This window comes from Apteryx rowi, unplaced genomic scaffold (genome assembly GCF_003343035.1).
Source record: "Apteryx rowi isolate R43461 unplaced genomic scaffold, aptRow1 scaffold_198, whole genome shotgun sequence".
NCBI lineage: Eukaryota > Metazoa > Chordata > Aves > Apterygiformes > Apterygidae > Apteryx > Apteryx rowi.
The window spans coordinates 1-15,365 of record NW_020448285.1 but is presented as its reverse complement, the minus strand read 5'-3'; positions in this window follow the sequence as shown (position 1 = coordinate 15,365).

Sequence of the window (15,365 nt, the reverse complement as noted above, 5' to 3'; positions counted from 1 at the left end):
GGCGGTACCCGCCGCCCCCCGGGCTGGGGCTGCCCCGGCTGCCCCGGGCCCTGCTCCCTCGGGCGGGGGGACGGATCTGGCGGCCAGGACCGGCCCGGCCCGGCCCCACCGGCAGCCCCCGCCACCACCGGCCCCGGGGAGCCTTCAAAACCACAGCAAGTGGAGATTTTGCTTCTGGCTGACAATTTCCCTATCAAAACTTATTTTCAGCTAATGAGAAATTAATTCTGATAAAGTTTTTTTTAATGAAATGTCTTTTTACAGAACATTTTCCTCTTTTTTTTAAAGAAATATATTCAAAAATATAATAAATTTTCTCTGTAAACTTGGTGGTTAAGTTCCTGGGGAGCTGTAGTTTGAAGGTGTCATGCCCTCAGTTTCCTCTGTGTTTTGATTCTTTAGCTAGACTATTTACTACGTTATCTTTTCTAATTCCTTGTCACTTAGATTTCCAATAGGCATTACGGTGTCTCATTAAGAGGGACGACTGAGAGATATCACTGTAGTCTGGCCAGGTTGTTTCATCCATACAGGGGAATCAGTCCCTGGAGGCACTGTAGAAACACTTGCAAATGAAAAAAATCCAATTATCAGATGAAAGCTTTCCTCATAAATGTTTAGATTGTGATTTCCCACCCAAGTAATTTCTGAGCAGAAAAATATGTAGTGTACAAGTTCACTCTCTTCAGGTGAATGCTATCTTGCTGATACTGGGACTGCAGTATAGTTTCCAGTTACCTGGTTTTCCTTTAACTTTCCAAGTTTTTGCTACCACTTGGCACAGTTGAGAAAAAGAAATTAGGTTCTTTTCTAAACATGATTATCTCATGTTTTTGCAATACAGATACTAAGAATGAAAGACAGTGTTATCAGTCAAATCTATATTCATTTATTCCAGGAAAAAAATCTAGGAGAATAAAAGGAAAATCCCAATCTGTGTTTTGCATTATTTACAGTTTATTTTGATAATCCTGTTATTCTACTGAACTACTGCTGTACTTTCATAGCCATGTCCCATCTCAGATACTTGTAAGTAATCAATCCTGAAGTCAGAGCTGTCGGATGATAATACTTATCTTTCACCTTTCAGTGAAATCATGCTGACATTTTTAAGATGGTGCCAAACTGATATCCTGCGAATTTCACTTTGATCACTTAGTCAGCACCTTCTTCTAATGAGGGAATCTTAGCTGGTCCTGGACCTTGATTAGCAAGGTCAAATAAACCGTTCCTTTTTCTGTGTTATTGAGGGAAGACTGGGAGTGTAATGCGAAGACCCAAACTGGAATTGTCGGTGGTTATTATGTGAGGCAGGCAGGGCATGCAGACGTGACTGTATTGTCTAGTTTGCAAACACATGGTCAGGTTAAAAGTATCCTTAAGAGCATGCAGAAGTTAGCTGTTCTTGGCTTAAGAGTGTCATCAGCAGATAAAGATGATTCAGCTACTTGGTTCTTGAGTCAAATCCAGTTTGGACTAGTAGTGCTCCAAACAACAACTTTCTGTTGCCTTCATAAGGTAGGGATTTGGCCTAAATGCCCTGGGTATCTATAGAAAACATACATGATTACAAACCACATGATTCATGCATTCAGTGAAACAGGATTGCAAAGGAAAACACTCCAAATGGGAATTGCATTACAGTAAGGTGGTCACGAATCTTTTATGTGCTACTGTATTGGATGATCCATATAGAATTGAAAGCAAATCTCACTTTTAGAAAATCAGAAATAAAAACTGATATGATTTATATTATGAAATCAAAACTCCAGCTGCCATCCCATAAACCCACATCCCTTGTCCTATGTGCACTACCCCAGGCCCCCCATGGTCCCCTGCAGAGCCTAATAATCTGTGATACAGTTCATAAACTCAACCTGCCCTAATCTCTTGTAGACGTGCCCCAGGCTGTCTTCACTTCACCTCTCCGAAGGTGAAAGCTGTGTCTTATTCTTGGGCTTGTTGATACTGCTGCTATTGCTAATTGAGGACTTTCTGAGCGTCAGCTCATTAAGAGGGCAAATTCTGGGCATCTTTACAAACATTCTGTAAAATTTCCATTACTTTGCACTTCAGTTTTACAGGAACAAAAGAAGGAATGGGCTTTAATTGAAACTTAGGAGGCCATACCCATTTTCTCTTGCTTTCTCTTATTGCCAGCACAGCAGACCAAAGCATATGCTTTCCACCAATAAATCATAGCAACTAATTCAACTAATCTATTCTATCATCCAGCTCCATCATGAACTTTGAAAGTAACAAAACTCTAATGAAAAGGTTTCTTGAATTTCCATCCAAATGTTGCCCTGGAGATGCAGTGCAAGCATATCCAAGCGCTAATGTGTTCATCAGATGATTTTATATCATAAGTGACACTCTGAAAAAGCTTCAGAATTGTGTCAATACTTCTTTCATCCATTCTATTATACTTACCAAAACTTAGTATTACTTTATATTTAAAATTGTGTATTACCCATATTTTAGCAGCAAAGTCTCCTGTATTCCGAGGTAATAACATAGTAATCAGTAGGACCTTGTGGACAAAACACTTCAATATAGCCTGGGAAAAAAGTTTGGAAAGGTGCCAAATATAAACATTTGACCTTGAAGGTTATGGAAATTATTGCTGGGGAATTGAGAACACAGCTAGAGATAACATCCATACATCCCAGTAACCTCTTTTCAAGAGAATTTGTGCAATAACAGATATCAAAACCAGCTATGAGAAAGATCTGATATTATTATTAATATATTTTTTAAATCAACTTATAAACTACATTTAGTTTTAAATGCAACATAAACTTGGCACTGTGAAATATATGTAGAGTAGTTGTGGACCTAAAATATTATAAAAGGCATGACTGCAATCACAAATGCAACTTTTATCTCAGCTGTTGCTGTTTTGTTTAGAAAGAATATAGATACGTTCTTGGATTGCAGGATGAGTGTTCTAGCCACTGAATTCCATGAAGGTTACACAAGACAGATTTTGGCACAAAACGTTAAACATTTGCTTCACATTTATACATTTGGTCATGTATATATTAAACCAAAATTGTTGCTTAAGATGCTAGTCTGGTATTCCCTAGCTTATTCTTGAGTTCAGTTATTATCTATACCATCACCTTTCAGGAGGGACTAGGAATAAATTTTCTGATAGTTATCGTGCTATATTGGAAGTGTTTGCTCATGTCTCTAAATGTGTTAATAGATGTCTGGCTTCAAATGATTTAATGATGAGTGGCTCCAGCTTTTGACTTACTGATAGGAAAAATTGTACTTCATCATAGAGAAGTACAAGCCTTCTGGCAAGCACAGACATGATGTGAACACACTGCTTATTGATACATTTAATACAAATTCCAGTCTGCTGGTAATGTGATTCATATTCTTGATTCTCTGTTGACAAGACGATGTAAACTCGTTTCTGAGAGGCATGTATTCAGCTGTAACTATCTGTTCACAAAATATATGGTAGCAAAACTTCAGGAAAGGAATCCTCATTTTCTTCTAAGCATCTGGGTATCTGGAGTTATAGTGCATTTGCTGTGAAAGAGGAGATTAAAAGCTCCACTGTAGCATTTGGGCTTGATTTGTTTTTCCATTCACACTGAGTAGTAATACTGGATTGTGTAACACCTATACCCAGAGCCTGTATTAAAGGATTGATATGGTGGAAAGTTAAACACTCAGAGCTCCAGAAGTGCCTGAATGTCAGGGTGTTATAATGAATGTGTGTGTTATAACACCCTACTTAATCACATGGAGCCCACCATAAGGCTGTTCTCTTGCTGCTGCCACAGACCCTGGCTGGTGCATGCTCAGTGTTTACACGATCTTTGGAGAATCTACCTGCAAACTTCAGTGAGTCTCTAATGGGGGTATGCGAGCTGAAATAGGAGCAAGAAGTCTTATATAAAAGCCCCCTCAGTCTGCACTAAGGTGCACACTGGATGGTTAAAGCATATTGTCTTTATTTAGACTGCTAGCAGTAATAATAACATGATGAGAATGGACCATATGTATTATTAACAAGACTCTGCCCACAGACATACTCACGCAGCATCGCAAAGTGACCAAGAAGTATCTCAGGGACTATCCATATTGAAGGCACTAGCACAGGCATGTTCTTAACTGCTTCTCATGCTTTTATTAATGAAGCAGTGCACCAGGGCAGGAACACAGTGAAGCAAGCCACTTGTTTGTGGCTTGCTTAGTGTGTTGGAGGCAAACCCATTCGCTTAGCGCGTATGGATGTCTCTGTGCGAGCGAGTCCCACCGGGGGCCAATGGCTGTTCCAGGAGCCCCAGCGTGGAGGTGCGCCAGCCAAGACTCCCTTGCCTAGACCTCTGTGTTCTTCCACGGGGCTAAAAGGAGGAGACTCTGCGTGGTTGCATCTCTGGCTAAGGGTTTTTTATATTCAGGAGATCTAAGTATTTTTAGACAGCAGCTGTCAAAGGCTTCTTTTGCCTTCCTTTTGCCAACAGAGCACAAAGCAAGCATCGGTTAACTGCAAAAATGTCAATATGAAGTGTTTGCAAAGGGAATCAGTCTCCTGCCTTGCTTTTTGAAACTCTAAATTCACACAAATATCCAATGTTTAGAAATATAGATTTAGAAATATAGAAATATGGCACAGATACCTCATCAATATCCACTTCAAACGTATTTTTTTCTACTGCTACTGCCTTTCTGTTTTGACACCTTTTCCCCACAATGCTACCTTAATCTGATACTTCCAGTAGAAGCCCTCTAATGATTCTGTAATAAAAGAGGGTAAAAATATGATAGAGTTTTTGTTCAGCTGAGGATGAGATAGTTAAGCTCATCTTAGTGGAAGGACTGTCTTTGAGCCTGAAAGTGCTGAATTTTGTTTTTAATTACCCTGGGACACTCTAAAAAATACATTTTAAGACACTGTAATGAAGGAACCAGGCTGAACACCTGACTTATGTATTAATTCAGTAGGTTCAGGTTTTACTTTAATACAGATTCCTTTCTATAAATCAAAGCAGAGGAGAGGAATATCATAAATGTAAAATGAGGCTAATCCTATTGAATTTGAAGCCGTGGTGAGGCTGCTAGAATTAATTCATTGATATAAGACAAAGAATTAACTTGAGACTTTGATCAAAAGAAATATAGTATTTTGTGTGTGCTATATGTAAAATATCTGAAGGTACAAAAGAGCTCTCCTTAGAATGCTCTTCAATACTCATTTATGAATCAATTTCTAATGTAATTACATCTTTTCGTAATAAAAAATCTAAGTCAAAAATAGGTGTGTTTCTATGTTAAAATATAATTTTGTGATTTGATACAAACTGCATAAGTTGTAACACTCTGTGTTTTTCCATAATGGTCTCCAGAGCTGAAATATCATCTCTACCCTCAGGTTAAGAAACCAACCAATTACAAGTATACATATGTATTTCTGTCTTGGATGGAAATGTACAGCTGATTCAGACAGCAAACTCAGTATTGAACTGCATTCAAATTGTTCATTAACCTCCTGCATCTATAAGAGAAAGAAATTGTGCAAATAGTATTATTTTTCCTAGGAATTTAAACATTTCTGTTAAACTGAACATTATGAAAATGTATTAAGAATATGTTATGTAGCTATGAGAAATTATCACAATATAATAGGGTAGAATCATCCTTTTCTTTACCTCCAAAGTTAATATTTCAGCACTGTATACTTCTGCATTATCATCAAATGATGATTTACCCTTCAATAATGAGAATGGGAAAATAGGAATGGAAATACTTCTTCAAATTGTACTCTTAGAATTCTCTTAAATTCTGCTACTTTAAATTCCACTTTTTACAGAATGCCCCAGAACTCTAAAAATTGGTAAGTCAGCTTTATTAATTCAAGTTATTTGGAATGTCTCACCCCTCTGATGTATAAGGTGATGCAAATGATTTAGATGAGTGTTCATTAGTGGCACAAACTTTTACACTCAGTGTGCTCCCCAAGGTATGCTGCATGCTCAGAATTTGCATCATCAGCCAGAGGTGAGAGTGCTTAATGTATCACACATACATACACCTTCAGACACACAAACAGATTCTGCTTTTAATGTAACAGCAAATCTAAGGTGAAGGTACTTCTAAAGCTTCTTCAAGTCCTAGGCTATTTAGGGCTAGACTACTTATTACAACCTTACTGTGCCTCAAAATCCAATAAAGTGCAAAAATAATTATTGCCCAATCCCGTAACATCTCAATCAAGATCAGATTTATCACATCTCTCTGGTTTGAAGTTAGGTTTGGTGAAAGGCTGTCTCACATCAAAACCTGTGGTTTCCTTTGCTCCCTATGTGGTTTGTGGAGAAAATGGGACTATTTCTCCCTGGGTAGTTTTTAAAACATTATTTTCAAACACCTTAATATGTAACATATGCAAAGCTATGTTTATGAAAGTGTCAGAACCATTTCCATACAACACAATGTTAACATAATGTTCATGTGACCTGCCATTTTTTTTTGTTTGCTGTATAGTTGACTTGCACATTGCAGCCTGTATCAATATCTAGCTAATACATTTAAGGAGGCATAGACTGTAGAAAACAATTGGTTACTAAGCAAGCTTTCTGCAATGCATATGCTATGGAACAGCAAACTGTAACAGACAGATGAAAATATAGGTTTGAAGGTCAGTGAACAATGCTGATTTGTATGACACAATTACAGAAGCATTTGTGCTAGTTTTTTTCCTACTCCCTGAGAACATCTACAGACTGTTTAATAACTATTAAAATTAGCAATTTGTTCTTTGGCATATGGAGAGTTCAAATTTTAAATTCCTTTTATGATTTTTTCTTTTCTTTTTGTTTAATGTCTGCAATTTGAGTTTGATTGCTACTTGTACAATCTGGCAACTCATTTCTTCCTGAACCTTGCTTTTCCTAAAGTTTGTGAATTTTCTGTTAGAAAATGAACTTGTAAAGGCTGAATCATGCTCTCAAAATCAATGATAACATGCTTGGAGTATCAAGTGGGTGATACAAAACTGCCATCTTCTGGGACTTCTTATCTTAGGTCTGGCTGAAGACCTGAGGATTCAGGATAATGTAAGGGTCTGGAAGAAGCCTCGTGGGCTGTCCTCAGGGGCTGCTCTGGTTTCTGGGACCCTCTACATGACGTTTGGAGGAGGGTATGCATAGGCAAGGGGCATTAGGCATATAACTGGATTTCTGGTTCTTACTGATTTATTTGTCAGGCAGGGAGAGAATAGGATGTACACCTGTTCTCTTCATTATCACCTTATTATCTATGCTGTGAAAAAGACCTTTAAAATCACCTTTTGAAGATGAGTATATGGAGTGCTGTATAAGCAGATAAACACTATTCCTTCCCTAAAACACTATTACTTCCCTAAAACATTTACCTCCTTATTTAAGGCAAAACACATTAGCAGTTGACCAAGGGTATAAATTGTGAGTCCTTTTCAGTTGTGCAGCAATCTGAAAGTGTGAATATTTTCCTAACATAGTTTGTTTTATTTGCACTAGATACATCAGCTGTTGAACACAGAGGCTTTCAGGCTGTGCTGTCTTTCAGCAGTCTCAGCCCAGCTACCAAAACCTGACTCTAAAGAGCAGCATTGCACTGGGAATTAACTTTAGAAAGTAAATAAGAGTGCATCTTTTTCTGTCTCATCAGCTTCTTCCCATAGAAGAAATAACACCGTGTAAGGTCTCCTATATGTTCATGTCACAATTCAGTGTGGTATACAATGTATATTTTAAATACTCATAGTTATGTGGTTAAAGAAAGAGGCCAAGATATGTGCAATCTTATCAAAAAGAAGCCTTTGAAATGTTAGTTTCTGAAAGAAAAGCTTTTTTAAAGAACAGAGATTAATCAGAGGTGTAATTTTGAATACAAATCAGTGATACTATACTCTTATTCTTAGTTACTTGTGTTTGTCTTGCTGAATTTGAAAATAGTGGGGCTGAAAGGGGCAAGAAAAGAAAGAAGGGAAACAGGGAGGAATGGAGTAAGAGCCTTACAAGTTTTCTTTAAATAAAGAAGAGAATGCAATGACCGTGGAGAGTAAAGAGAAACTCCAGCAAAGATACCAGTAAATGCACTTCCTCAGAAGTTCAGCCTAGCTTAACAGCTTCAAATATGATCTTTCTTCTATATCTCATTAGTTTTTGTATGTGTGTGACAGTCTATTTAAAAAAGTATTTTGGTACATTATTCTGAGAAATTTTGTCATATGGCAACAACATTAATTCTCTTATACAGTGTTCTCAAACAGGAATTACAACAAGTTTCAAAAAACTGAAGCCTGTAAGGTTGTCTCATTTCTAATTTCAGTATCCTAACAAGCCAGTCTACATCAAAGTAGCTAGGTGTTAAATAATATAAGTGCTGATATATCATCTCTGTTTTCATTAAGCCTGCCATACTTGTCTTATTCAATGTCAACTGAAGTTCCTCAAACTAATAAGAATCCAATTACACATTGAGGACTTGTCTCCGATCTTTGAAGAAAGTGAGCTGTGAAAAATAGCTTTATCTATGAATTTCACTGTGAATATGCTAGATTACAGTTGCATACTGTATTAGCTGCAGTTCAACCATCAAGGAGAGCTCCAAACAGGAAGAAGAAATAATGCTAGGAATTATAAGCCAGCTCAGGAATTAGGTGTTGGGAAGGAAGAGAAGCCTGACAGATGGCTGCTGGGGAGCTTGGAGCTGTCTGATGGGCAGAAAGGTGAGCTAGGAAGTAGCTTCCTGCTTGCAAGGAAGCAGTGATACTTGCAATGCGTATCTCTGGGGCTTGACTGCAGATGGGATCAGGCTGGCTAATCCAAACAAGAAGCACAGCAGAACTGAATGCTGGCGGTGGATCTGTGGTCAAGCACATGATTACTTGAAGGAAAATGGGCAGGCTTGAGTAAGCATTCATGAAGCCAGAAGGGCTGTCTTTCATTCTCCATACTGGGTTGTTACTAAGATTGGAGATACGAATTGCTGGTTTATATTCCCTTTGACATTGCCAGAGAAGTGTGTATGAAGTATTTGAACTTTTCATAGTTTGTAGCTGTCATAGTAAAGGAACTTATGAGAATTCCTGGGAATTCCTTATTTAATACTTTAGGCGTAGGTGCTGCCAGTTAGAGCTCACCTTTGAGTATGGGCAAGAACTTTCGTTGTTGGTTTTGTTTGAGAGATTCAAATCAACTACAGAATTTGGTTCAAGTTGGCTGAACAGTTTCAGCTAAAAAAGTGAAAGAAAAAGAATTGGAAAATGTCAGAAAGTTTGCTTTTCTTTTTAAAAGTTATGAATTTATGAAAAAGCAAACAGGTATTCATTAATCTGCAAAATGAAACAAGCTTTCAATTTTCTGTTTCAACAAATGAAAAGAACCTCTCCATTTTAAATTGATCCAGATTTAATATTATTGCCTATGTCCCAGTTTCAAAAATATTCATTATTTGAACAGCTTTACCTCTGGGACAATAGCTGGCCCAATGTGCTGCCAAATATGAAAGGACTGGGTACCCCACCGATTTCAGAAGAGTACTCTGAGATCATTGTCTGGGTAGTTACATCTCTGCCCTCATACCATCTGTCAAAAAGACCATACAGATGAGTGGGAGTCAGCAAATATAGATAGTGTTATAACTCCCCATATAACCTTATGCCTATGCTAATTTTGTGTTTTCCTTTATGCTGATACAGCAAACTGGGCTTCTGAAATATATTTCTGCTAGACATAGTGCTCTTCAGTATAGCTATCAAAACCAGTATTATATTGAAAAAGAATTACTGGTTGAAACTGCTTAGACTCACATGGAAATGAATAGGGAAGCAATAACTGAGCAACACGATGGTTGCATCATAAATGTCTCATGCAATAGTAATATAAAAAATTTCAGTATATAAGTAATGGCTTTATATTTTGAAACTTATGGTAGCAGGTGGTACACTAGCAATATGAAGTGAGGGTTTGAGAAATTTTTAGCACATACATTCTTCATAGTATAATAAAGAAAATGACAAGATATTTTCCCCGCAGGAACTGCCACCTACAGGAATGGCATGGTTCATTTAAAAGACACCTCACTGAGAGGCAAGTCCTACATTACAACATGCAATCATTTCCTCTGCAAATTTGTTTAAATATTACATTTGATGGTCTGTCTTTATGAAGAACATGTTCACATAAAATTAAGAATTTGAACTAAATTGTGGTAGGATTAACTTTAAATGAAAAAGGTCTGTATTATTAGTATCATAGAATCATGCAATAATTTAGGTTGGAATGGACATCTGGAGGTCATGTAGTTCAACCCTTTGCTCAAAACAGATCTAAATCTGACCAGGTTGCTCAGGCACTTGTCCAGTAGATTATGCTGTCTTATAAATGTAATCAATTCTATTTTTGGCTCAAAGCCCTGTGCATGTGAGTAGACAACCTACTGATGGAGAATTTAAGGAAGGTCATTTATACTGTTTTTTCCAGTCAATTTTCAAATACCATAATACTCGTGTATTATGTTTCCCAAGCATACTTGAGTTATGCAAATATGTAAATAGCCAAGAAGTTGTCTTCTATATTGGATTTCATCATAGCTTAATCTTTACTTCTGCATCTGAACTTGAGTTACATGGCATGGTTTTGGAAGACTGAAAAGTTCTGACAATATGAAAAACCTCCTATGGATTCCTCACACACATTGATCTGTTTTTGTTTTTTCCTCTGAGATCACAATTTATGCTATTTCTATTTCTATTTTTCTTTTTCTGTTTTTTAGCAGAATAGATTTAAACAGGATGAGAGGATTGGTTTATATGTGTTCTCAGAGCTAGTTCATCATTAGTGCTGAACTGCCACTAGCACACTGCCAGTATGGAGGTTTATGTGATTAAAGAGAAAACGAACTTTCATGTCTCTGGAGTCACCCTTTGTGACTGATTGTCTGAGCCTGGCCCACAAACAAGTTCACACTATCTTGTTTTTGGTACATATTTTAGAAGCCTACATCTAATATAGGCAATGGCCCTACTCTTGGACCTGAGAATGCTTGGTTTGGTTTCACTCTTGGGTTCAGGTATGAGCTCAGCCACATCTGAACATGGTGGTGGGAGGAGACCTGGATGCACACTGTACTCTCCTCACCTTTCCTAGCCCCCATGCTACTGACCTGGTTTCCATAAATAAGAAGAGGGATCATGCTGCACTCCAACACTTTCCCAGCCTGGTTGGCTGGACGATCAGATGGTGAGGGTGTACCGGCCCTGCTGTGGAGATGGAGATGGCATAGGACATCTAGCCAGTAGATTTCATATATGGTCTGGGGAGGGTGGGGGGTTCCTACGGAGGGCAGTTCACAGCAAGAGCCTCTCTTAGATGTTCAGAGCTCATCTCCAGAGGAATCGCTCCCTCTATTAATTATTCAGACAGCCTGTGCAGGTTAGCTGACTAATACAGGTATCTAAAGCTGGGCACTAGCCAGTGAACTACCTCTATTATGTCTCTGATCCATGCTCAGAGGGATGTAATTCTTTGAAAAGGTGTCTGAGAAATGTCCAGAATAACAGCAAGGTGGGTAAGGGAACAGGCATGACACCTCAAGGGGAAAACTTAATGCTGCAGGTAATAAAAATCTGGACTTTGGATAGCAGGACCCTCTTGTTTCGCTAAATATTCAGTGGATAAAATGTTCCCGACAGGTTAGATAAAATATTTTTTTTCTGCAACAGAGGGGAAGACAGCATTAAAAGCTGATTCATTTATCAGTAACTGTCAAGTAGGCTAGATTTTTACACATGGAGCAGTCATAAATGGCTAAAATCCTTGTGACAACCAAGTGACAGATTATTTCTTCTCCTTGTCCTTGTTTCTTTGAGACAGATCTGTGAATGAAGGAAGTGTGATGAATATTTTAAACCTTTATTTCATTTAAATATAAAATATTAACAGGGTTGGTGATTTATATGTTAGGATCTTGCCATTTTAAACTATTTCCTTTTTCTAGTACTTTGAGGAAATGGAAGAAAGAATATGATTTTATGGGCTCTTTAAATAAAATATATTCTGGGATCTTTTAGAACTTGCTTAATAGTAATGCTACAACAATCATTTTGACCTACTTCTCTGTTTATTTGTGGTATTTATACTGTACCTGTAATCACAAAGCACTGAAGACTGATGACAACCAAGTCTGGTTATAAAATAGCTTTCCGGTTTATTTGAAATAAACAGCTCAGTGAACTTGATGACTAACCTTTGCACATACCTTAATGATGGACAAGTAGAAGCCAGTGGGTTTCTTTCAAGTTTATTGCTTGAAGAAGTTGCTGGGAGTGGTTCTGCAGTTGTAGCTGATAACTCTGTCTTCTCTGCTCAGTCATAACTCTGGGGATCCATGTATTGAGGGGTTCAGCCAGGCACCCCAGGGACAATCCCAATACCCTGATGCTTGGACTGAGATTGCAGAATACTGCTTTGCCTGGATCTGGGGCTCAAGCTCCACAGGGAATGTGAGGTATATCCCCGTTGACTTTACTGGCATCTTGTCAGACGTTTCCCTGAGGCTGACTGATGGCTGTCGTATGCTCATCAAGTCAGTGGCATGATCTTGCAGCTCAGATGCTGTGTCAGCAGTGCTTGCGGGGGTATCTGCCCAGCCAGCCTTGGCAGGCTGGTCTGCACAACAACCGCCGATGTGATGGGAGTGTGAATGTATACAGTCTGCGTGAATAAAATACCCCAAACTGTCTGAGAGGGTGTTTGCCCAAACTGACAGTGCTAAAGAGGAGGACAACTATCAGCAAGATTAAACAGGAGCCAAGGAATTACAAAGAGTCTTTGGAAACAAAGAGTCAGCTTGAGAAGAAGCAGAAGAGAAGCATGAAAATTTTGTAACAGAGAGGAGAGACCCTGGAGTAGTTACAAAGCAGTCATAAAACCTTGGTTGAACACTGCCAGCATTGCGACCTCTGTATAGGCCTGCTGGCACATCCTCCCCTTTGGATGTGATGAGCACCCTGCATCCAACTAGTGTAGTGACAGTGCAGGGTGCACCAATTGGGGACCCACACCTTGTGTGTGTGTGTGATTCTGTGTGTGTGTGTGTGTGTCCTCATGGGGTGCTGTTTCCCTGAGGTGTGAATTAGCAGGCTGTAGAGAGCAGTATGGGCACACATAAAGCTGGAGCACCCACATGTGCATCAGGAGGGGTGTGCAAGTGGAGGGACCTGTGCTCCCAGGAGAGCAAGGTGCACATAATCCGTACTGCCAGGGGCATGGGATATGTGTATGTGTGCACCTACGTGTGTTTGGGTGCTGGTGTGTGGGGGGGGTAAGCAGAACATTTTAATATTAGTTGTAAAACAGCATTTAGGATTTTGTAGGTATTTATTAACATTTAGTAAGTGTCTAGTATTGTTAGTATATCTGTTGTATGGCTGGTATTGGTCCTGAGTGTATAGTTCATTGCTTGTCAGTTAATTATGTGTAGTTAATAAACTGATAAACTGCTTTAATACTGATCTGATTTAACCTATGTGGACTGAACAGTTTTTCCCCATGTCATGTGCCTATTGGGACAAAGCAGTCAGCATAACAGTTGAGGTGAAGTCATGTCAGATTCTCCAGAAAATTGAGGGTGTCTGCTTTCAGTCAATACTGTCTTAAGCTTGCCTCCTTGGGGAGGCCGAGAAGGGAAGAATGTGTGATGGATACCTACAGGGTTGTGATATCCAGTTCAGGAGCCTCCTCCTCAGTCAACTCTTGTTTTGTTAGGAGAACAAGGCTGCTATGATTCTTGTTTTCCTTTAATCCTTCCACCCAAGGTTCCTTCAATTTATTAGCTCAAAGTTAACCCAGTTACAATAAACTCCTTTTATACCTATGTGTCTTTTACCATCTGCTTGTCTCCCTTCTAATTCCCACTCTAAATCCTAACTGGCACTCCAAAATCTCCCCAGAAAGTTCTTCTCTCTTTAGGATCTGTTTTCTCACTCTGCCTCCTTCCTCTCCAAATAATCTCCAGCACATGTCAGGAAGATACATATTTCATTTCACTGCCAATGTTAGGCAGAATCTTCACTGGGATTTGTGTGGATATGTGAGTCATATTCCAACCAGAACTATTTTTTATGGATTGTAGGCATGACTGGGAGGGACAGGCTAACAAAGGTATTTGGGCAGCCAAACCATATTACAAACTTTCTAGTGACTCTAAGTCTACTGCTTATATTTGTGAGGGACAGTCTGGCTGGACGGGGGCAGCTTTGTCAGGCAGTAATTCTGCGATGGCCAGAGAAGATGGTGCAGTGACCAAGCAAGTAGTTAACAGGTGACTGTATAGTGTGGACTCTGCCTAAGCCTGTTATTTGGTCAATATCCTGTAAAGAGTGAACTACTTCAGGGACCATTGTCACTGAAAACAGTGTGGAAGATTTGCCAGAGATGTCCTGCAAGGCTAAAATGGCTGACCATAAAATTTAGAAAACTCAATCACTGGAACAAGCAGAGGAGTTTACAGGGCCCAGGTCTGGATAAGCATAAAAGGATAAACTGTTCACCATGTACATTACCCAAAGTATTTACACACTGTTCTGTGCATTGGATTATGTGATATTCTAAGGAGCAGTACAAATAAATCCAGCTCAGGCAAAGATATGCTGAACTGATTGCTTGTTAAAAGCCAGAGAGTGCACAAACATACACAGAAATAGGCATATACACATGTGCTACTTCAAATGCATATAAAGAAGAAAATGCATTAACTTCCAGGGAGGCTTTTGCCAATCCATTCTGGTTAGGATTTAAATTTTAGGATTTAGTAATTTACTTTTGCATGTAATATGGCATAACTGCAAGCTGCCTCCAGAAGAGGTGGGACCATGACCTTTCACTTGTTCCTAGCGGTCTGTGTCCTACCCTGCATTGTGCTGGATCTATCAATCATGTTTACAAACTGACCTGATGGAAAAACACACAGGAATAATGAATACATTTTGGGAGGTGTGTTAGTTTTCTGTCAGGTGAGCTGGTTGATCTGACTCATCCTGTGGCTCCCAATAGTTAGATGCCATTTGAAGAACAAGACTTGGATCAACAAACTGAGGCTTGTGAAACAAGAAATTCCCAGGTGCTCTTGGCAACTCAGTAATACACAAACATCACAGGGATACAGCTGATACCTCAGTACAAGAAAACCTGTGAGCAAGCTACTGATCATTCAGCATAGCATTCAGACTAGAAACTAGAAACTGAAACATCTCATTTATTAAATCACAGAATCACAGAATCACTGAGGTTGGAAGGGACCTCTGGAGATCATCTAGTCCAACCCCCCTGCTCAAGCAGGGTCACCTAGAGCACATT